The sequence below is a fragment of the Topomyia yanbarensis genome, chromosome 3 (assembly GCF_030247195.1).
Source record: "Topomyia yanbarensis strain Yona2022 chromosome 3, ASM3024719v1, whole genome shotgun sequence".
Lineage (NCBI taxonomy): Eukaryota > Metazoa > Arthropoda > Insecta > Diptera > Culicidae > Topomyia > Topomyia yanbarensis.
The window spans coordinates 193,307,392-193,330,097 of NC_080672.1; the positions used below are offsets into that span (position 1 = coordinate 193,307,392).

Here is a 22,706-nt window from a genome sequence, read left to right on the forward strand (position 1 = left end):
AATACCCGTACCCGCCCATCTCTAATGGGAAGTTACCAACTTCACCATACTGCCTAGAAGCCGTTTTTTGGTCATACGGATGGATATATGTTTTCCCCTTTTTTCGGGCGTTGAGCGAAGTTTCGTTTCACCAAGATTCAGGTAGTTGTACTCGGTTGGGTGCATCCGCTCAATATGCCGTTTAAAATTTCCAGCAACGAATTTAACCTGTGTATATGGACATTCTTCTACCACATTACACTTATGTTGGCCATTCGGTAATTGTATTACCACTTTGGATAATATATCGGCCACTCGACATTTTCTCTTCAGTGGAGGATTATTTTCCATAGCTATTCAACTCTGATTCCAACAATTTTTATAACTGTTCTGTAGCAATAACACTGTTCATAAGAAATTTGTAGTATATACGTTTAAGATATAATTAAGTTTTGAAAATATTTATGGCAAGTAACGAAACAAATGTATATATGGACAGAAAAGAGGCTTCAATTATAGTTTTGTGTTGCCAGCTGCATGAATGGGGCAATCACTTTAATTCATTCTCCCGTGAGTGGTTTGAGACTTGCGAGAGAATCTCACATTTTTGTTTTCCTGGAGCGTTATTCTCATCATACTTGAAAAGACAGAAAATTTTGCTGCCAATATTATCCGGATAAATTAAATTTGGTTGTATCATGTGTTGGGGTGAGTGTATGAGAAACAGGATGCGTGTGTCCATCTTATCCGGAAAAGTTCATGTTAGGCTCATCATCTGATCGCGTGAGTGAGTGAGAAATACAATGCCTGAGGATGCGTGTGTCCATCTTATCTGGAAAAGTTTATGTTAGGCTCATCATCTGATCGCGTGAGTGAGTGAGAAATACAATGCCTGCTTAAAATAATTTCGAAATTATTCGTTAGTAACGAATAATTTCGAAATTATTTTAAGCCATATTCAAATGTTTTTGGAACAAAATTATTTGTTAGAAATTCAGAGCTTGGTAAATATTACTGTGGCCAACAAGAATCGGTGCCGAAATAGGTCATGTGTGGCCTCAATAATACTGTACAATGATAATGTGGTAATCAATAAAACTGATTCAAAACCTTTGTATAGGGTTACCAACCGTCCTTATTTTAAATAACATATCCTTAATTTCGATGATTTGGGAAAGTGTCCTTAATTTTACTTCAAATGTCCTTAGTTTTAGTCAATGGTATATTTGAAATCAATCAGATTAAGCTCGTCCAAGCGAATGAAACATTTTATTCGCCATTTTAGTTGATCACTTCCCTACAGTACATTTGATTTCTAATATTCAGATCAATGATTCAATAGCATTGATAAAGTTTATTGATTGAAGTAATGTTTCAAACCAAAGCTCGTTTCTTATCTTGTTGAGTGCTGGCTGAAAAAAAAACATGATTTTGTCCTATAATTCAAAGCATACAATTTTGAACAGCTGTCACTTTTTAGCACAGGGTTCTATTCCTCAGGGCAGTCATCTCGGGCCATTAATATTTTTGCTCTATTTAAACGATTTGAACTATTTGCTGTAGTACATGAAACTTTCGTTTGCTAACGACTTCAAACTATTTCACCTTATCAGGAATGCTAATGACGCCAAATTCTTTCAGTCCCAGTTGGACGTTTTCACCAATTGGTTCTATGCCAATAGGATGATGTTAAATGCTCCCAAGTATTCGGTTCGAAAGTTAATTTCGACTACAATATTTCACAAATCGTCCTCAAACAGGACTCGTCTGTTCAAGATTTTGGAGTCTACCTAGATCCCGAACTAAACTTTAAACACCTCCTTGAGTACACTATTTCTAAGGCCTCTAAGCTGCTAGGATTCATTTTTAAAGTCACTAAGAACTTTACGATTTACGAATATACATTGTTTAAAAGTACAATATTGTGCTTTGGTCCGTTTTACACTCGAAGGCGCCAATGTAGTCTGAGCAACTTGCAACCAAAATGATATTCAACGCATTGAAGCTAGTCAGAGCAAATTTGTTCGTTTCGCACTTCGTCGACTTCCATGGAGGGGCCCACTGAACCTACCAAGCTACATAGATCGCTGTAAAAACTTACTTGACCTAAAAAAAGCTGTAAAAACTTATATGACCTCGATCTCTTGTCTGTGCGCTGAGGTATTTCGGAACCAGGTTTCATTTCCGATTTATTGCAATCTCGAATCGACATTCGCTAAATAGAACAAATTAAGGGTATAACAGACCCTTCATCCAGTATGTGTCGTCTTTCCAAATATCCATTTCAATGCAGATGATCAAAATTTGTTAGCCTCGGGCAAGATTCAGGATATCCATATTTTGCTCTTAGCCCATCTGGTAACCCTACCTTTGTAATAATTTTTAAAGCATGTAGAAAATCGCAACTGAAATAAGATTGAAACTTTCACTCAAATGTTCACTTTCGTAGCTACATCCGAATCTCCCGGGAGATCCAGAGCATCCGCATAACTGATAAATTCATAAATCCAGTGATAAAACTCAGAGAGTTTTTTTTCGGAAGCATTTTTAATAGATTTGCTGACATTAATATATACTGGTGACTGGACTAAGGTCCATATAAGTTCAATTTTACACAAACTCGAATTCAAATTCCAATTAGTTCCGATTAAAGTTAAAAAATTCCATTCGACAAAAACAACACCGCATTCAATGTAAAATTTGTGAATTTTACATTCATCAAGCAGTGACCGCTGGCTCATTCTTTGTTTTGGAACTCTGTGGACTCTCGATAGTATTTTCAAAATTCGTATTGCAACTATTGCGCTTTTCATCTGTTTTGCCTAAACAACTTCAAGGTACCGAAGAGGGGCAGTAAAGCAGTTTTTGCATTTGTCGCTAAATATTGTATTTAAACACTAAAATGTGTTTTTAATTACGCAAGAGACTTTAATATATTTTACTTTCTCGTGTTCGATGATTTTTTTAAGATGGGACAGAAAACGTTGAAAACATCTATGGTCCCTTAAGTGATTGGTATACAGCAGTAACATTGAACTTAATATTGTTTGAATTATTTTACAACAGTATATGGCTATAATATGGCTGTTTGTTTAGGCTTGGGCGCTTTTCTGATCTAACAGGTAGGGTGATAATAGAAACAAGGAGAAAATCTGCTCATTACCTTATATGTTCATAAAAATATACAGACATTTTCCAACGTCAACGAAATAAGCAGATTTGAAGCTACACCATTAATTTTGTTCTACCGACTCTCAATTTTTCCGCAACTTTTTATCAAGTCTTACGCAGCCGAGCACTCAGCTAACCAAGATCTCAGTACAAGTGACGTTTGTTTTGTTGAAACTCGGAAAATATATCACTGAAAATCAGTAAATTGAAGCCATGTTGCTGAGCTATCAATTGAAAAAATTAACTGACAGTTCAGTTGTGCGGAAAACACCGAAATGAAGATGAGATATTCAAATGTTGAATCTTCAAAAGCACGAACGATTTTGAAGAAACTACTTACCACCGAATCAAACTTAAATTATAAATGCTAATAACAGTTTTGGTTTCATCTCAATTAATGCCTGAAGCATCGAGACATATAGACATATACCCCATTCTAGTAGACCCAACACGAAAAACACCCAAATAGCTATATAATTAGTCGTAGGAAGCTGAAAAAATGCATTTAAAGTATAGTCCATAAAGCAAGGAAGAGTATTCTGATTGCAATTGAAAAGCGAGATAGTGAACTTGTTCTTTGTTTTTTTCTCCTATTTTCAGCGTGCGCAACTAGTGTTTAGGATAAGCAATTTATTAACTGAAATATACATAAGATGCGCATAAGTTGCCCAAGAAGAAAATAGGAAAAAACGACAGGCGCAAGTCCAATCAGTTTCTAAACTGCTCACTCGACTGACACGCAGTGCTAATCATAGAAGTGAAACTTTTTCACCAGCAATTCAATACTAGCGCATGCAAAATAACTTGTGTATTGGTATGTGTACGATAAAAGTCTCTTTCCTCTCGATGCCGTTTGTTGACCAAATCATAGGCCCTCACGGTACGGTGGATTGTTGAGCTGTCTGATTTGATGATCTCTCTCTCTCGCGCAACATAATCAAGCTTTGTTTATGTTGCACACTGGTGTCACAGCGCGTCGCTTTACTCTCCCGCAACAAAAAGTCATCAAAATACCGATGAGTTGCTGGTGGATTTAAGAACGCGCCTAGTGTCTAAGACGAGACACCAACTTGGGACTCCTCCATCCTGCAACGACACATCTATTTGGTATAACCGACTCCTGATGACGTCAATTTCCTGCTCGAATCTGTATGGGGGGCGATACTCCCTTCCCTTCTTCTGGTCTTCCTAGAATAGTCGTCGTTATAACCGCAGTTTTGCCGACGTGTCTTTCTGCCGCTCCTCTAACTGATTCCGAAGCAATAGTTCGTAATCCACTTCTTCATTCGAGAAGTGTTCCGCATATGGAAATTTCAAAGCCATTTTCAAATGTTAAATTCAACAATTAGTAATTCAAATCAAGTTCACTCACTAACTTCACTGCCTTATTTTTATTTTTTATTAAGTTAAAAAAATTAAATGTGTACCAATAAATTTAAGGTTATCATAGAATAGAAGAATATATGTACAGAAACTAGAAATAATAATTTTTTGTAACCCAATTATATTCAATGTACAAATGTGAAAAACAGAAGAATAAACGTTATAAAAATGCCTAATTTCGCTTTTGATTTCAACAAATCCGAAAAAATTACCCGAAATCGTTATGTATTTTTTTGAGAAAATGCAGTTCCCAAAAACACAACTAAAAAAAATTCCAACACTAGATTAACTCAAGATGCAAATTACATTACATGAGTCAACAAAATTTTAGCCTTTTTTAAAGTCGGGCGCCAGAATGTAGCCTGCCAAATGGCCGTTTACGGTTTCCGTCTACCAAAACGCTCCTCAGGACGTGTTAAACGAGTAGCTTTAGCGCCACCCCGAAGAGGACCACTCGTCAGGTTAGAATTGCCCAGCATGAAACCTAACCTCAGGGCAGGTTATAGAAATCGATCCCGAAATGGCGCAAAGGAACGGTAGGTAAACACAAAATGTGAAAAGATGCACTCCGTTTCACGTGTAGATGGAGCCACTACTATGTTTAGCAAAGACGCAAGAGAAATGATCGTTATACCAACTCGAAAGCTCATGCACTATAAAACGATCAGTTATCATCATAGGCAGAACTCAGTCGAACACTCTTTCCCTCTCGCTTTGTAGGTAGTAGTGGGGACTAATTCCCGATAGCCCATCGGAGTAAAACAAACACAAAGAAAATTCAAATCTGCGGAAAACGACGCGAAACGTGAGAAATATTCACGAACCAAATTCACTACACGGAATAGCTACTCAACATAAAAAATACAACATTTCAGGTAACACAAACTAATAGGAAAACATTTTATTGGACGGATTAAAATACGGCATTTATTCTCAACCTAGGTTTTATTAACCAGCATATTTACATGTTTCCGGGTCCTTCCCTCTCTTTCTAGCTTTCTTCTTTTCTGTCTACCTAAGTGCGGTCAAAATTTCCTGCTAGCGGATAAAGCTGCGCTGAGCAGTACAAATGCGCGCTCGGCTTTTGCTTTCGAGCGGAAAGCTTTCGAAGGTTTGAGTGTTGTGTGTGTAGGGATCTACGTGCACGGATCAATGATCTATTTTTAACTTACATGCGTTATTTCTGGAACAGCGTCGATCTAGCAGAGCTGCATCTCAGCTGGGTGCCGACTGGTATTGCGGCTTTGGCACCGACTTCCTATCGCAAAACATTTGCAGTGATGGTGACGAACGGCGTCGCAATGATGACGCTATTTAGGCCTTTACCTACCGGGTGTTGAATTCGGCCGACTTTTCGACGATGAAGATGGCCATCGCTCTAACGAAGCGCGTTGATGTCGCTGCTTCCTTTCGACCTTTTGCCAAAAGCGTCGGAAACTTTCGAAGCCGGAACGTGGGGTCAGCAGGGTGGTAAGCGAGACGGGCGGCGTGTCGAGCGTATGCGTCGCTAGGACGCGTATGGCGAAAAACGTCCAAACTTTTGCAATAAAAGAAAAGAAGCCGTCGATCGGCTATTCGACGCTTTGAAGCTTTTTATCACTCAACTCAATTATTTAATCTTACCTTCTTTTCACACACAAGTTCGCACGAAATGTAGCTAATTCAAATTTGTATTTTATCCGCACAATTCACTGACCGCACTAGCTATGCCCACCGGAAAGAACTTTTTTTAAATAAATTTAATCCTAAAAAAACTTCTCACATTTTTAACAAACTACCTTTTAAAACACACCGCGATACTACAAAAAGAACTTCACACTGCTGCATCTTCCACGATCAGGATCGAAATGGACGCGTTGCAGTTCTGTAAATCCTCAGATAGGCGTCAAGTGATTTGAGTATTCATAGTCAGAACCACGTATTTTTACAAATACTACTCTTTCGACAACCATTTCTCTCGCTTGAATTTTAAGAATACTCTTTCCTCTTAAAACATTTGTATCTATCCATTTCATTCCCATGCGCATTTGGGTTTTGGTGAGACGGAATATTTTTTTGAAAGTCCATTCGAAAAAGGCTAAAATTGCATGTAAGGGAATATTTGTACACAAGCGTCTGAATATTTCTTGATGTGATGCATAGCGAGCGTAGTGAACGAATAATTACAAAAATAGCGAAAAAGGTGAACATGCTATAAGATACATATAGATTGAAATTAAACAAAGAAAAAAATCGATATTTTGAAACCATGAGAGTAGAAGACCCCCTTAAGCAGTTAACTACTTTATAGTACAGTTTATCACTATTTGAAGATTTATTTAAAGATAAACATATTTTTTGTAAAGATTCATTCAATATTAAACATAAAAAGCAATATTTTGGAATTCATTTCTATGATTCGATAGAATGAACGCTAAACGAAGCGAAGATGAACGTCTATACCAGTATGGATAAGACAAAAATTTAATTGATATATAGAAATACAAAATGAACAAACGGCGTTCAATAAATGTTACGCAATACATTCGTTTACGAGCGGTCTATCGAGAAGCAAGTGTTTTTCCAGTCCGTCATTTTTAAATAAAAAATCGTGCTAATCCCCGTTCAAGGTTATCTGGCACATTCTCTACCTCTCGAGGTTTTCGACTTTTTTCTTCTTTTGTGCGTGTGTTAACCGTTAGGCCGTCCTCAGCCTTTTGTTCGCGTAGTGAGGATTGAACAATAGCCAGCTATATAAGCTGGACTGGTGCGTCGTGGGAAACAAATTTACAGATAAGTAAAATCTACCTCTTTTGACACATATACGGCTTATTCCCGTCTGCGCGGGTGCTAACCCCGTGCATCGAGGGTGTCGATGGCTCCCTCCCCGGACGGCCAATTGGAGGTCGAATCGACTCCCAAGGCTCTCCCCGGGTCAGAGTCGTGTTGGCTAATTCAAAGCAGGCAAACGATATTGCTTGCTGCGAGCACTTTACGAAGGACTATTACGTGTATATTCCAGCTATAAAAGTACAGTCTGAAGGCGTTGTCACCGATGAGAGTTTGACATGCGAGGATCTGCAGCAGTATGGGGTTGGCTGTTTTAGAGACCGCTTACTTCGGCCAGTGAAAATACTAGAGTGCAAGCGTTTGCACTCAGTAATAGTTGCGGGGGATGGTTCAAAAACGTACCCCCAATCAAACTCTTATCGGGTGACCTTCGCTGGTACCGCTTTGCCAAATTACGTCCTCTTGCACAAGGTTCGTCTGCCTGTGCGTCTGTTTGTGCCGCGGGTCATGAATTGCACAAAGTGTAAACAATTGGGTTACACAGCCACCCATTGTAGCAATAAGGTCCGCTGTGGAAAATGCGGTGAGAATTATGTGGATGATTCGTGCAGTAAGAATGTTCCCTTGCAGGACGATCCGAACGTTCTTTCGCAGAAATGCTAAGGAAAGCTATGCCACCAACCTCAACAAACATCTATGCTCACTTTCCTTGTAACGAGGGCGAGACTGATGATCCACAAGAGGGAACATCTACTAGGGTGCCTAGAAGTTATAGGAAGAGGAGGAACATTTCCTCTCCTAAAGTTCCTTGTAAAGGCCAGAAGGTGTCCCTAGGCGGGGCTCCGAAAGTGACATCTCTTGGAAGTGTTGCAACCAAGCCGAAGCAAGTAGCTCCTGGTCTCGGAGGAATAAAATTAAAAGAAGGAGTTCCCAGCACTTCCCGGAACATCAAAAATCCCAAGTGTTCCTCTGTTTCAGTTCGAGAACAATCGCGGCACTGGAATTATCAAACTCTCGGACATTGTGGACTGGATAATAAAAACTTTCAATATAACTCATTCTATTAAAAGTCTGTTGTTAGCTCTTCTACCTACAGTAAAAACATTTTTAAAGCAGTTGACTGCGAAATGGCCCACGATTGTATCCTTCGATGGCTAACTCATCGAACGCGGTCACGGATTTGATCACTGTTCTACAGTGGAATTGCAGAAGTATCATCCCAAGAATAGATTCTTTCAAATTTTTAATAAATAGCTTGAGATGCAATGCATTCACTTTATGTGAAACTTGGTTAACTTCCGATATAAACCTTAACTTCCACGATTTTAATACTATTCGCTTGGATCGAGATACCCCCTACGGAGGAGTACTTTTGTGGATCAAAAAGTACTATTCCTTCTACAGAATTAACCTTCCCTCAATACCAGGCATTGAAATTGTCGCTTGTCATGTAACAATCAAAGGCAAAGATCTTTGCATAGCTTCCATATATATTCCCCCCAACACCGCGATTGGGCACCGCCGGCTACAACATCATAGAATCCCTTCCTGTACCGCGACTTGTTTTAGGAGATTTTAACTCCCACGGTACGGAATGGGGTTGCCTTTATGACGATAACCGTTCTTCTTTAATTCACAATATTTGCGACAACTTCAATATGACAATTCTAAACGAGGGTGAAATGACACGGATCCCTCCCCCACCAGCGCGCCCAAGTGCATTAGATTTATCCCTTTGTTCGACCTCGCTACAGTTAGATTACGCGTATTCTCGATCACCAACAGCTCAAGACCGTTGGAATCAATCAATATTTCGTATGACCTCACACGAAATATCGATTGGAAGAGCTATGCGGTCGCGATATCCGACAACATCGAATCTACCCAAGAACTTTCTCCGGAGGAAGAGTACAGCTTTTTGGCTGGCTTGATTCTCGATAGTGCGAATCAAGCTCAGACTAAGACAGTACCCGGCGCGAACATACAAAAACGTTCTCCCAATCCCTGGTGGGATAAAGAGTGCTCAGACGTGTATGCGGAGAAGGCCGCCGCGTTTAAGACCTTCCGGAACGACGGGTTACCCGCTAGTTTTCGACAGTACTCGACGTTAGACAAGCGAATGAAGAGTTTGATGAAAGCCAAGAAACGCGGTTATTGGCGCCGGTTCGTCGACGGATTAACGAGGGAAACATCGATGAGCACTCTTTGGGAAACAGCCCGACGTTTGCGAAACCGAAACAGTACTAATGATAGCGTGGAATATTCAAACCGTTGGATATTCGATTTCGCCAAGAAGGTTTGTCCGGATTCCGCCCTGGCACAGAAGATCTACCGCGCCGCGTCCCCTCACGTTAACGCGAACGAAACACCTTTTTCGATGGTGGAGTTCTCACTTGCTCTCTTGTCGTGTAACAATAAAGCTCCAGGGCCAGACAGAATCAAATTCAACTTGTTGAAGAATCTACAAGACTCTGCCAAGAGACGCTTGTTGAACTTATTTAATAAGTTTCTTGAGGCTAACATTGTCCCACACGATTGGAGGCAAGTGAAGGTCATCGCCATCCAAAAACCAGGAAAACCAGCCTCCGACTACAATTCGTATCGACCGATCGCAATGCTATCATGTATCCGGAAGTTGTTCGAGAAAATGATCCTATCCCGCCTCGACAAATGGCTTACTGTCAGATTCACAATTTGGCTTTCGCAAAGGCAAAGGGACGAACGATTGTCTTGCGTTGCTTTCAACCGAAATTCAAATGGCCTATGCTAGCAAAGAGCAGATGGCATCAGTGTTCCTAGATATTAAGGGGGCTTTTGATTCAGATTCGATCAACATTCTTTCTGAGAAGCTGCCCCAGCATGGTCTTTCAGCGACATTAAACAACTTTTTACTAAACCTGTTGTCGGAAAAGCACATGCATTTTTCGCATGGTGACTTATTGACATCACGATTTAGCTACATGGGCCTTCCCCAGGGCTCATGTCTAAGCCCCCTTTTATACAATTTCTATGTCAACGACATTGATGAATGTCTTGACAATTCCTGCACGTTAAGGCAACTTGCAGACGATGGCGTGGTCTCTGTTACGGGACCCAAAGATGTCGATCTACAAGGACCATTACAGAATACCTTGGACAATTTGTCTGCTTGGGCTATTAAGCTGGGTATCGAATTCTACACGGAGAAAACTGAGCTAGTTGTATTTTCTAGGAAGAGTGAACCAGCACAACTACAGCTTCTATTAATGGGTCAAACTATCGCCCAGGTCTTCACAGTAAAATATCTAGGGGTCTGGTTCGACTCGAAAGGTACTTGGGGATGCCATATTCGGTACCTGAAACAGAAATGCCAACAAAGGATCAACTTTCTTCGTACAATAACCGGAACAAGGTGGGGTGCCCACCCAGGAGACCTAATTAGGTTGTATCAAACAACGATACTGTCGGCAATGGAATACGGATGCTTCTGCTTTCGCTCCGCTGCGAACATACATTTCATCAAACTCGAAAGAATTTAGTATCGTTGATTGCGTATCGCCTCAGGGTGCATGCAGTCGACCCATACGATGAGTCTCGAAGTGCTGTCGGGCGTTCTCCCGTTGAAAAATCGATTTTGGGAACTCTCATATCGATTGCTCATTCGATGCGATATCTTGAACCCGGTGGTGATCGAAAATTTCGAAAGGCTTGTTGAGCTCAATTCTCAGACCCGTTTTATGTCCCTGTACTTTGACTACATGGCGCAAATTATTAATCCTTTTTCTTACAATCCCAACCGTGGGCATTACATAAATATTTCTGAATCTATTGTTTTCTTCGACACATCCATGAAAGACGAGATTAGTGGAATTCCGGACCACATACGCCCACAAGTGGTTCCAAACATTTTTTTATAATAAATTCTGAGAAGTCGACTGTTCTAAGATGTTTTATACTGACGGATCAAACCTCGAAGGGTCCACTGGCTTCGGTATTTTCATTAAAAAGTTCACCGCCTCCTACAAACTCAGTGACCCCGCTTCAGTTTACGCCGCAGAACTAGCTGCTATTCAGTATACCCTTGGAGTCATTTACACATTACCCGCAGACCATTACTTCATCGTCTCGGATAGTCTGAGTTCTATTGACGCTATTCGCTCGATGAAACATGGAAAGCACTCCTCGTATTTTTGGAGAAAATACGGGAGCTACTGAGTGCTTTATCTGACAAATCTTTCCAGATTACCTTGGTATGGGTCCCTTCTCATTGCTCCATTCCAGGCAATGAGAAGGCAGACTCCTTAGCTAAGGCGGGTGCCCTAGAAGGTGACGTTTTTGAAAGACCAATTTGCTTCCACGAATTTTTCAGTATTACTCATCAGAGAACTCTCGAAAGTTGGCAAACCTCGTGGAGCAATGGGGAGCTAGGAAGGTGGCTACATTCGATAGTCCCTAAGGTATCGACGAAACCTTGGTTCAAGGGGATGGATGTGGGTCGTGACTTCATTCGTGTGATGTCCCGACTCATGGCAAACCATTACACGCTGTATGCACATCTCCGGCGTATTGGGCTCGTGGAGAGTGGTATCTGCGCTTGTAGCGACGGCTATCACGATATTGAGCACATTGTCTGGGCGTGCACCGAGTACAGTTTCGCCAGATCTCGGCTTATGGACACCCTCCGGGCCCGAGGAAGACCACCCAACGTCCCGGTTCGAGATGTGCTGGCAAGTCGCGATGTCCTCTATATGTCCCTTATATACACCTTCATAAAACCCATCAATATAAAAATTTAACTGCCCCTTCTTATTTCCTATCATTCTCAGAAACGCTCTCTTCCACCTGTACCATACACATACCCACGAAGGTTTGATGGGACTCTAAGGCGACACAAAAAATCTCTGTCGAATGAGCCAACAAACACAGGACCTACAGTACGAACATCACACGCGCAACTCGAACTCTTTCCGATCTGCATCTGAGCCGTCTGGAGGAACCCCTTCCGACTCGAGGAAGAACACCCGGCCTCCCTGTACATAATTCTTCTTGATGAAGGCCATCCGAGGCTACATCCTATGCCGTTGATCTCCCGATGCCTGAAACTGAAATAACTTTCTTCCCTGCCATCTTTGTCCACCCTCCCTCCCCTGACTCTTATACCCAGAAGTATCACCCCTAACCCCCCCCCCCCCTCATTCTGTCTCTTCTAGTTCTAACTATTATATTATATAATCTCATTGAAAATGCCCAACTCTACTACCACAAAAAATAACTCTAATTAATCTCCCCGAATCTTTACAAAATTAAATCACGCTCTCTAGTTATTCCTAGTTTTAAGATAGTTATAAAAATTGTCCCCCTTAGTTAAAACTTATTTGCTTCAATAATCTTCCTGCTAAAAATGTCAAACCATATTGCCATAAAAACTAAATGAAAAACTTACGAAAATTATATTACCCCCTTGGTTATACAGGGTGTTTGGTTCATGGTTAAGAATCTCTCGGGGGGTGATAGACTGTCATATTTGGAGAAAAAATTGTTCTACACATACCCTCAAATTTCAACCGTTACATAGTTATTGAACTTTTTGTGTAAAAAACTTATTTGTCTTAAAATACCTCTAACATTGAAAGTATACTTTGTATTTTAAATGTTTTAGTTCCATTCGAAAGGTGAGAAAATTTCGCATTGAGTGATGCCCTCACATGTTTCAGCTAATGAGTTTAAGTAGCCTTTTCAAAGTAATTTATTGAAAATTAAACAATTTTAAACGATTTTTCGTTCATTTCTTGAAAATCCTAATAGTTAACCTCATCATTTTAATAATTCAGATTGTTAGTCTTGATGAGCTGGTTAATTCGTTCTTTAACATGATACACTTACCTTTTCTTATTTTCATGATTTTGAGTTATTCAACTTGGATATTTTTATCTCATTTTCACTAGTACCAGCTCTAATTGAAAAATTATGGCACTTATTGTACTTTTTTTTCTTTTTATTCGAAAGCCAGGAAAATTTTACAGTGCAAAATGTATTAATACCATTCAGTTAAGTGAATTTAGTATTATTTTAAAAGTAAATTAGATTAAAGTTAGTGTTATTATTAGCATTTTCGTTAATTTTCTTAAAATAGTAAATAATAAACATCACCATTATTATCATGGAAATAATGCATCTCAGCAAGTTCTACAGTTCTTTCTTTGACTCCATTCAATTATCTCTTTTGATTTCGACGCAAAATTGTTTTTATCACTTCGTTTCATATGCAAAAATAACGATTTCGAACCCACTACATTTGTGGCGAGCTCATGCTGTGTTAACTATTAAATAGCAGCAAAATGAAAAGAGATATAGACAAAATGTCTAATAAAAAGTTATAGAGAACATTAAGGGGCATCAAATGAACAGTAATAACGATAAATTTTGTTGATTAATAATTAGAATAATTTAAAAACTCTCCAGAAAACACAAATTTTGAGTTATTTCATTAGTAAAAAATCATTTAGTACACTTAACTAAAAGATATTTGTACATACGCGGATAGGACATTTTCTCAGCTTTCCAATGAAATCTTGTAAATAACGATATAAAGCATATTTTTTAGATTAGAGTCTGTTAAGCACTTGCAAGTCGGTTACAGGAAAAGTATAGTAATGAAATTACAAAGAAATGAGAAGAGATAGAAATATGATGTCCAAGAACAAATTATGAATTGTCCTAAAACCCAACTTTTGGATAATGGATATTGCTATAATCATACTTCATTATTTCGAGAAAATTAGCAAAAACCTCCTCAAAAACACCAAAAGGTAATTAAAACTAATTACTTAAAAGATATGAGACACCATTCAATAGGAAATTTCCTCACCTTTCGAATGGAACTGAAACATTTAAAATACAAAGATAACTTTTAAAATTTGAGGTATTTTAAGACAAACAAGTTTTTTACACAAAAAGTTCAATAACTCTGTAACGGTTGAGATTTGATGGTATGTGTAGAACAATTTTTTTCTCCAAATATGGCAGTCTATCACCCCTCGAGAGATTCTTAACCATGAACCAAACACCCTGTATGTATAGCTATAAATTCTCCTTAGTTTAATTTAAAAAAAAAATCAATATGTAATCCCCTAGTTTTAAGTAATTTGAAATGTAAAACAAATCAAGATTGGCACCTTTAAGCTAACGCCAACCTGCCTTATCAAATAAACAAATTGAATAAAAAAAATTGTTACGCAATCTTCTTCACTCCCCCTTTCAGACTATCTTGAGAGAAAAATTTCACATTCTTTGATGCTCATTTTTTTCGCACAGTCCCACAGAAAGAGCTCATGCATTTTCATGATAAATGATTAGTATTGCTACATCGCAAGATAAAACAAGCGGAATAAAAAAAATGTGAGCGATGATTACTGGTGTCGATAGTATTTTCAAAATTCGCATTGCAACTATTGCGCTTTTCATCTGTTTTACCTAAACAATTTCAAGGTACCGAAGAGGAGCAGTAAAGCAGTTTTTGCATTTGTCGCTAAATATTGTATTTAAACACTAAAGTGTGTTTTTAATTACGCAAGAGACCTCAATATATTTTACATTCTCGTGTTCGATGATTTTTTTAAGATGGGACAGAAAACGTAGAAAAACATCTATGGTCCCTTAAGTGATTGGTATACAGCAGCAACATTAAATGTAATATTGTTTGAATTATTTTACAACAGTATATGGCTATAATATGGCTGTTTGTTTAGGCTTGGGTGCTTTTCTAATCTAATAGGTAGGGTGATAATAGAAACAAGGAGAAAATCTGCTCATTACCTTATATGTTCATAAAAATATACAGACATTTTCCAACGTCAACGAAATAAGCAGATTTGAAGCTACACCATTTGTTTTGTTCTACCGACTCTCAATTTTTCCGCAACTTTTTACCAAGTCTTACGCAGCCGAGCACTCAGCTAACCAAGATCTCAGTACAAGTGACGTTTGTTTTGTTGAAACTCGGAAATTATATCACTGAAAATCAGTAAATTGAAGCCATGTTGCTGATCTATCAATTAAAAAATTAACTGACAGTTCAGCTGTGCGAAAAACACCGAATTGAAGATGAGATATTCAAATGTTGAATCTTCAAAAGCACGAACGATTTTGAAGAAACTAATTACAACCGAATCAAACTTAAATTATAAATGCTAATAACAGTTTTGGTTTCATCTCAATTAATGCCTGAAGCATCGAGACATATAGACATATACCCCATTCTAGTAGACCCAACACGAAAAACACCCAAATAGCTATATAATTAGTCGTAGGAAGCTGAAAAAATGCATTTAAAGTATAGTCCATAAAGCAAGGAAGAGTATTCTGATTGCAATTGAAAAGCGAGATAGTGAACTTGTTCTTTGTTTTTTTCTCCTATTTTCAGCGTGCGCAACTAGTGTTTAGGATATGCAATTTATTAACTGAAATGTACATAAGATGCGCATAAGAAGAAAATAGGAAAAAACGACAGGCGCAAGTCCAATCAGTTTCTAAACTGCTCACTCGACTGACACGCAGTGCTGATCATAGAAGTGAAACTTATTCACCAGCAATTCAATACTAGCGCATGCAAAATAACTGGTGTATTGGTATGTGTACGATAAAAGTCTCTTTCCTCTCGATGCCGTTTGTTGACCAAATCATAGGCCCTCACGGTACGGTGGATTGTTGAGCTGTCTGATTTGATGATCTCTCTCTCTCGCGCAACATACTCAAGCTTTGTTTATGTTGCACACTGGTGTCACAGCGCGTCGCTTTACTCTCCCGCAACAAAAAGTCATCAAAATACCGATGAGTTGCTGGTGGATTTAAGAACGCGCCTAGTGTCTAAGACGAGACACCAACTTGGGACTCCTCCATCCTGCAACGACACATCTATTTGGTATAACCGACTCCTGATGACGTCAATTTCCTGCTCGAATCTGTATGGGGGGCGATACTCCCTTCCCTTCTTCTGGTCTTCCTAGAATAGTCGTCGTTATAACCGCAGTTTTGCCGACGTGTCTTTCTGCCGCTCCTCTAACTGATTCCGAAGCAATAGTTCGTAATCCACTTCTTCATTCGAGAAGTGTTCCGCATATGGAAATTTCAAAGCCATTTTCAAATGTTAAATTCAACAATTAGTAATTCAAATCAAGTTCACTCACTAACTTCACTGCCTTATTTTTATTTTTTATTAAGTTAAAAAAATTAAATGTGTACCAATAAATTTAAGGTTATCATAGAATAGAAGAATATATGTACAGAAACTAGAAATAATAAATTTTTGTAACCCAATTATATTCAATGTACAAATGTAAAAAACAGAAGAATGAACGTTATAAAAATGCCCAATTTCGCTTTTGATTTCAACAAATCCGAAAAAATTACCCGAAATCGTTATGTATTTTTTTGAGAAAATGCAGTTCCCAAAAACACAACTAAAAAAAAATTCCAACACTAGATTAACTCAAGATGCAAATTACATTACATGAGTCAACAAAATTTTAGCCTTTTTTAAAGTTGGGCGCCAGAATGTAGCCTGCCAAATGGAAGTTTACGGTTTCCGTCTACCAATACGCTCCTCAGGACGTGTTAAACGAGTAGCTTTAGCGCCACCCCGAAGAGGACCACTCGTCAGGTTAGAATTGCCCAGCATGAAACCTAACCTCAGGGCAGGTTATAGAAATCGATCCCGAAATGGCGCAAAGGAACGGTAGGTAAACACAGAAGGTGAAAAGATGCACTCCGTTTCGCGTGTAGATGGAGCCACTACTATGTTTAGCAAAGACGCAAGAGAAATGATCGTTATACCAACTCGAAAGCTCATGCACTATAAAACGATCAGTTATCATCACAGGCAGAACTCAGTCGAACACTCTTTCCCTCTCGCTTTGTAGGTAGTAGTGGGGACTAATTCCCGATAGCCCATCGGAGTAAAACAAACACAAAGAAAATTTAAATCTGCGGAAAACGACGCGAAACGTGAGAAATCTTCACGAACCAAATTCACTACACGGGATAGCTAATCAACATAAAAAATACAACATTTCAGGTAACACAAACTAATAGGAAAACATTTTATTGGACGGATTAAAATACGGCATTTATTCTCAACCTAGGTTTTATTAACCAGCATATTTACATGTTTCCGGGTCCTTCCCTCTCTTTCTAGCTTTCCTCTTTTCTGTCTACCTAAGTGGGGTCGAAATTTCCTGCTAGCAGATAAAGCTGCGCTGAGCAGTACAAATGCGTGCTCGGCTTTTGCTTTCGAGCGGAAAGCTTTCGAAGGTTTGAGTGTTGTGTGTGTAGGGATCTACGTGCACGGATCAATGATCTATTTTTAACTTACATGCGTTATTTCTGGAACAGCGTCGATCTAGCAGAGCTGCATCTCAGCTGGGTGCCGACTGGTATTGCGGCTTTGGCACCGACTTCCTATCGCAAAACATTTGCAGCGATGGTGACGAACGGCGTCGCAATGATGACGCTATTTAGGCCTTTACCTACCGGGTGTTGAATTCGACCGACTTTTCGACGATGAAGATGGCCATCGCTCTAACGAAGCGCGTTGATGTCGCTGCTTCCTTCCGACCTTTTGCCAAAAGCGTCGGAAACTTTCGAAGCCGGAACGTGGGGTCAGCAGGGTGGTAAGCGAGACGGGCGGCGTGTCGAGCGTATGCGTCGCTAGGACGCGTATGGCGAAAAACGTCCAAACTTTTGCAATAAAAGAAAAGAAGCCGTCGATCGGCTATTCGACGCTTTGAAGCTTTTTATCACTCAACTCAATTATTTAATCTTACCTTCTTTTCACACACAAGTTCGCACGAAATGTAGCTAATTCAAATTTGTATTTTATCCGCACAATTCCCTGACCGCACTAGCACCATCGGAAAGAACTTTTTTTTTAATAAATATAATCCTAAAAAAACTTCTCACATTTTTAACAAACTACCTTTTAAAACACACCGCGATACTACAAAAAGAACTTCACACTGCTGCATCTTCCACGATCAGGATCGAAATGGACGAGTTGCAGTTCTGTAAATCCTCAGATAGGCGTCAAGTGATTCGAGTATTCATAGTCAGAACCACGTATTTTTACAAATACTACTCTTTCGATAACCATTTCTCTCGCTTGCATTTTAAGAATACTCTTTCCTCTTAAAACATTTGTATCTATCGATTTCATTCCCATGCGCATTTGGGTTTTGGTGAGACGGAATATTTTTTTGAAAGTCCATTCGAAAAAGGCTAAAATTGCATGTAAGGGAATATTTGTACACAAGCGTCTGAATATTTCTTGATGTGATGCATAGCGAGCGCAGTGAACGAATAATTACAAAAATAACGAAAAAGGTGAACATGCTATAAGATACATATAGATTGAAATTAAACAAAGAAAAAATCGATATTTTGAAACCATGAGAGTAGAAGACCCCCTTAAGCAGTTAACTACTTTATAGTACAGTTTATCACTATTTGAAGATTTATTTAAAGATAAACATATTTTTTTGTGAAGATCCCGATCAGAATGAAATAACAAGATTATAACAGAACACAATTTTTGTAACATATTGTGTTATAAATTAGGTCTCGTTAGTAGTTAAAATAACAGAAATTTATAACAAGTAACAATGCGAGAGATAGTTGTGAAATATTTCTGTTATGTGTTTCTGATCGGGATTCATTCAATATTAAACATAAAAAGCAATATTTTGGAATTTATTTCTATGATTCGATAGAATGAACGCTAAACGAAGCGAAGATGAACATCTATACCAGTATGGATAAGACAAAAATTGAATTGATATAAAGAAATACAAAATGAACAAACGGCGTTCAATAAATGTTACGCAATCTTCTTCGCTCCCCCTTTCAGACTATCTTGAGAGAGAAATTTCACATTCTTTGATGCTCATTTTTTTCGCACAGTTTCCCACAGAAAGAGCTCATGCATTTTCATGATAAATGATTAGTATTGCTACATCGCAAGATAAAACAAGCGGAATAAAAAAAGTGAGCGATGATTACTGGTGTCGGCTGGAAGATATATTTTTATTAGTAGGGGAAATGCATCTACATCGGACAATTTGAGAATTATTATGAAGTTGCAAACGTGCAGCCAAAGGTGTGGTCGGATACTTAAGCTCAAAATTATTCATAGCTGTTGACAACATTGGTAAGATATTAGTATCGTAAGCATTGTTGGGACTATTGAAAATCATTATATCTAACCCGATATATTCCATTAGAAGCGCTCCCCCTACACCGTAAAATCTTGCTTATTTGAAATCTTGAGAAGAAAGCTATGATCACCCCTTTACTCTAAATGTTTTTGGTGCAGCACAATCTAGCCAGTCTGTCAATCAATGTTACGAGCATGGTACGTATCACAATAGCGAGATTTAACTGTAAAACTGATACAAAGCTAGAGCAATTTCATAGGGAAAGCCAACTTCGGTGACAAAAAACTTTGCGAGCAAGCAACGATCACGATCTTCTTTTTCCATTTCAGCTCGTTGTGTAACGAATTGTCGATTAGAAAATAGAAAGAAGACTCCGATAATTAAGGGGCGGTTGAATAGTATCTTGCCTACCTTTTGTTCAAAATGATGCCGAACAGAAAAATGTACACGATGGCTAATACTATCTATGGCAGATGTTTTAATTATGCGAACCAAATCTATTTTCACGGACACTTTCCGCTTTATGTATTTTCTGCGTTGATTCTAATAAGATGCATACATGTAAAGGTTATAGAGATAAAAAATGCCCTTCAAAGGATGGAGTCTTTCTTTTTCTTGCATTATAGGATCAGTTTATGCCTGAATTTTGACCAGAAACTATAACGAAATGGCGAAAACGAGTACGACAAAGCTAGTGAACCAATTTTCCATATTCATTGAAAGAGTAGAAAAAACTACTCTTTTTGGATTACGGATAAAGAAAACAAATCTTTAATAGACCGTTGTTGGCGTGAAATTATTCGAAAAAAAAAAACAATTTTTTTGTAAACTTTGATTTTCATGATTATGGTTCGAATTACGCTATGGTCTCTGAGTAAGAAACCTCTTTCAATTCACCCAGTGTTGCGATTCTGTCTATCTGATTTATCCAAATTATGATTTAATAGCTGGTGATGTTGAATAATAGTTGTCTATTATATTCTTATTACACTTGGCATGTACATACAAGCGCACGACTGCCATGTCGACGGTGACTCATTCAGACCAAATAAGTATACCGTTTAGGATTTTTTGGAGATACAATTTTTTGAAAATAAAAAATATATGTATACACTCCACGTGCATGGAAACGATGAAACCGCATGGTAGTTCACCATACATCTCCAGCGAGTCACAGCATAGGGTGACCATATGAAGCGAGTGAAAAATCAGGACAGTCCAAAAGGGACTACCACCCTCCATCACCTCTTAATCGATTGTGCCTTCTCCCGACGTGTTCGGCAGCTACAACGTTCTATTCGGCAGTAAAACAGTTCTGGGGTCTTACAGGCACAGCTCAGCCAAAAAGTCTTGCATGAGAACTCGATCACCGAGTTTTTTTTTCCGATTTACACACACGCAGCTCTTCTTACATTACCATCAGCAAAGGTAACATGATAATGGATACATCGGCTATCATCAATTTACCGGATGATGCGAAATATTCTGAAATCATCTGTGCAGCACCGGCGAGGGGTCATTGAAGTAAAGTAGAAACATCAACGGTCCAAAGTAATTACATCATTCTTGATTTTAAGTTAAGTAGCTAGCAATCTCCAATGACAATCATTATCTCTCGATCTGAGAACTATGATCGAAACAGCTGCAAAAGCTACCATTGATTAGAAATTCCTCCAGTTTATCAATTGTTATATGAAAAATAGCGGATTGGTGTGTAAATAATATCAGTTTGAGCGCGACCTTAATACTCCCTGTTATGTAGGATGCTAGACTCGACAGGATAGTCGCTGTTCAGCGTCCAGTGAAGCCATGTCAATCGTGGATTAGGTACTGCTAACATTGACCCTGAAGTGGTTCCATAATCACCAGCTAGAGAAAGCACTCAATGAAATTATCCCACTATAGTTATTGATGTTCCGTCGTTTCCCTTTTCATGGGTTCGCGGATTTCCAGTAAGACGAAAAAATGTCATTGGAAAGAGAACCCAAGTAAAAGCAAAGTCACCAAAACGTCTTCTATTTATATTCTCAGAGGCGCCAAAAGGAAATCTTTGGATCCTGGATTGAAAGGCAATTTAAGCCGGGAAGAAACTATATTTATCATTGTTTCATCGGCCAGAGATTGGTCCACAACTGGAACCATTTCGATTTGTTCGGCTGCCAAATTTCCTTGAAAATGGATCACACTGCCGTGATACGCATAAGAGTCCCATTTACTATCGATTTTCTATACATATGGGACTGTTATGCTTATCACGGTAGTACAGGTCATTCACATGTTATGTACGAACGCCTCATACTTTTTCTTTTCATTTTCCACGTAAGAGAAGAATGTTGAGATATTAAAAAAACATCGGATGGTACAGTATTTAAAATTTTGTTTGTCGTATTTTGCTTGAGGGTGAATTTACGTTGCAATTATGGTTGCGATCGGTCATAACAGCGATCTGAACAAAAGAAAATAAAGCGAAGACTCAGTAAAGAAAAATATTTTAGGCTTACAGGACAAAAACCAGGATAAATCAAGTGTTTTCTTATTATGCTAGTTTCGCCAAAGCAGTCAATAAAACAGCAAAAACGATTTGTTGTTTCAATGTCTGACAATTTCGGTGAATGTATTTCACCTTTTTCAAGGATTCTGTAATTATTAGTATTTCCGTTACAAATATGTCCGTTTGTCTGTGAATGAATACTTACAGAAACTATACGTTTTATCTGTGTGTATGTTTGTATGTCCACCATTGGTAATTTGTAATGGCGTCCGATAGTGACTATTTTTAGGAATAACGATTTTATAAACATTATTGGCTATACATCTGTTTGCTTACTTACATCATGTGTAACAATATTTATGCGACTCACTGTTAACAGAATGAAAAAGCTTGCTCGCTATAATTCTACAAAGCTTGATTTTCTGTGCACTAGTTAGAGCGAATATTTTTTGGTTTGTGTCTCTCCTTTTCCGTCTACTATTTTTGACATGTTCATTTATGTATGTGTGTGAGTGTGTGGTGTCATAGTCGTATTTTGACAGTTATTGTCATATATGCTACGTTTGTTTTGGTTTTTGAGAGAATGTATAATTCCAGCATAGATTGTGTTTAAGCCTTCAGTGTCTGTACGTCTGTTGATACTATTTTCATTGGTGATGATGTGGCAAACTTCGATGAACGGTAGTGCATGTTTTTTGTTGTGTTTGTCCATAATTTTTGTGTTTTTA

General features: G+C 38.5%; 1 protein-coding gene across 1 annotated transcript in view; it reads right to left on the reverse strand.

The window, feature by feature from the left end:
- LOC131693282 (uncharacterized) overlaps positions 1–22,387 on the reverse strand; it is a 291,761-nt gene extending 269,374 nt beyond the window's left edge. The window contains exon 1 of the mRNA XM_058980992.1: positions 22,319–22,387. The gene's annotated coding sequence lies outside the window, so the exon portion shown is untranslated. The remainder of the gene's footprint in view (positions 1–22,318) is intronic.
- Between the last annotated feature and the right edge of the window lie 319 nt (positions 22,388–22,706).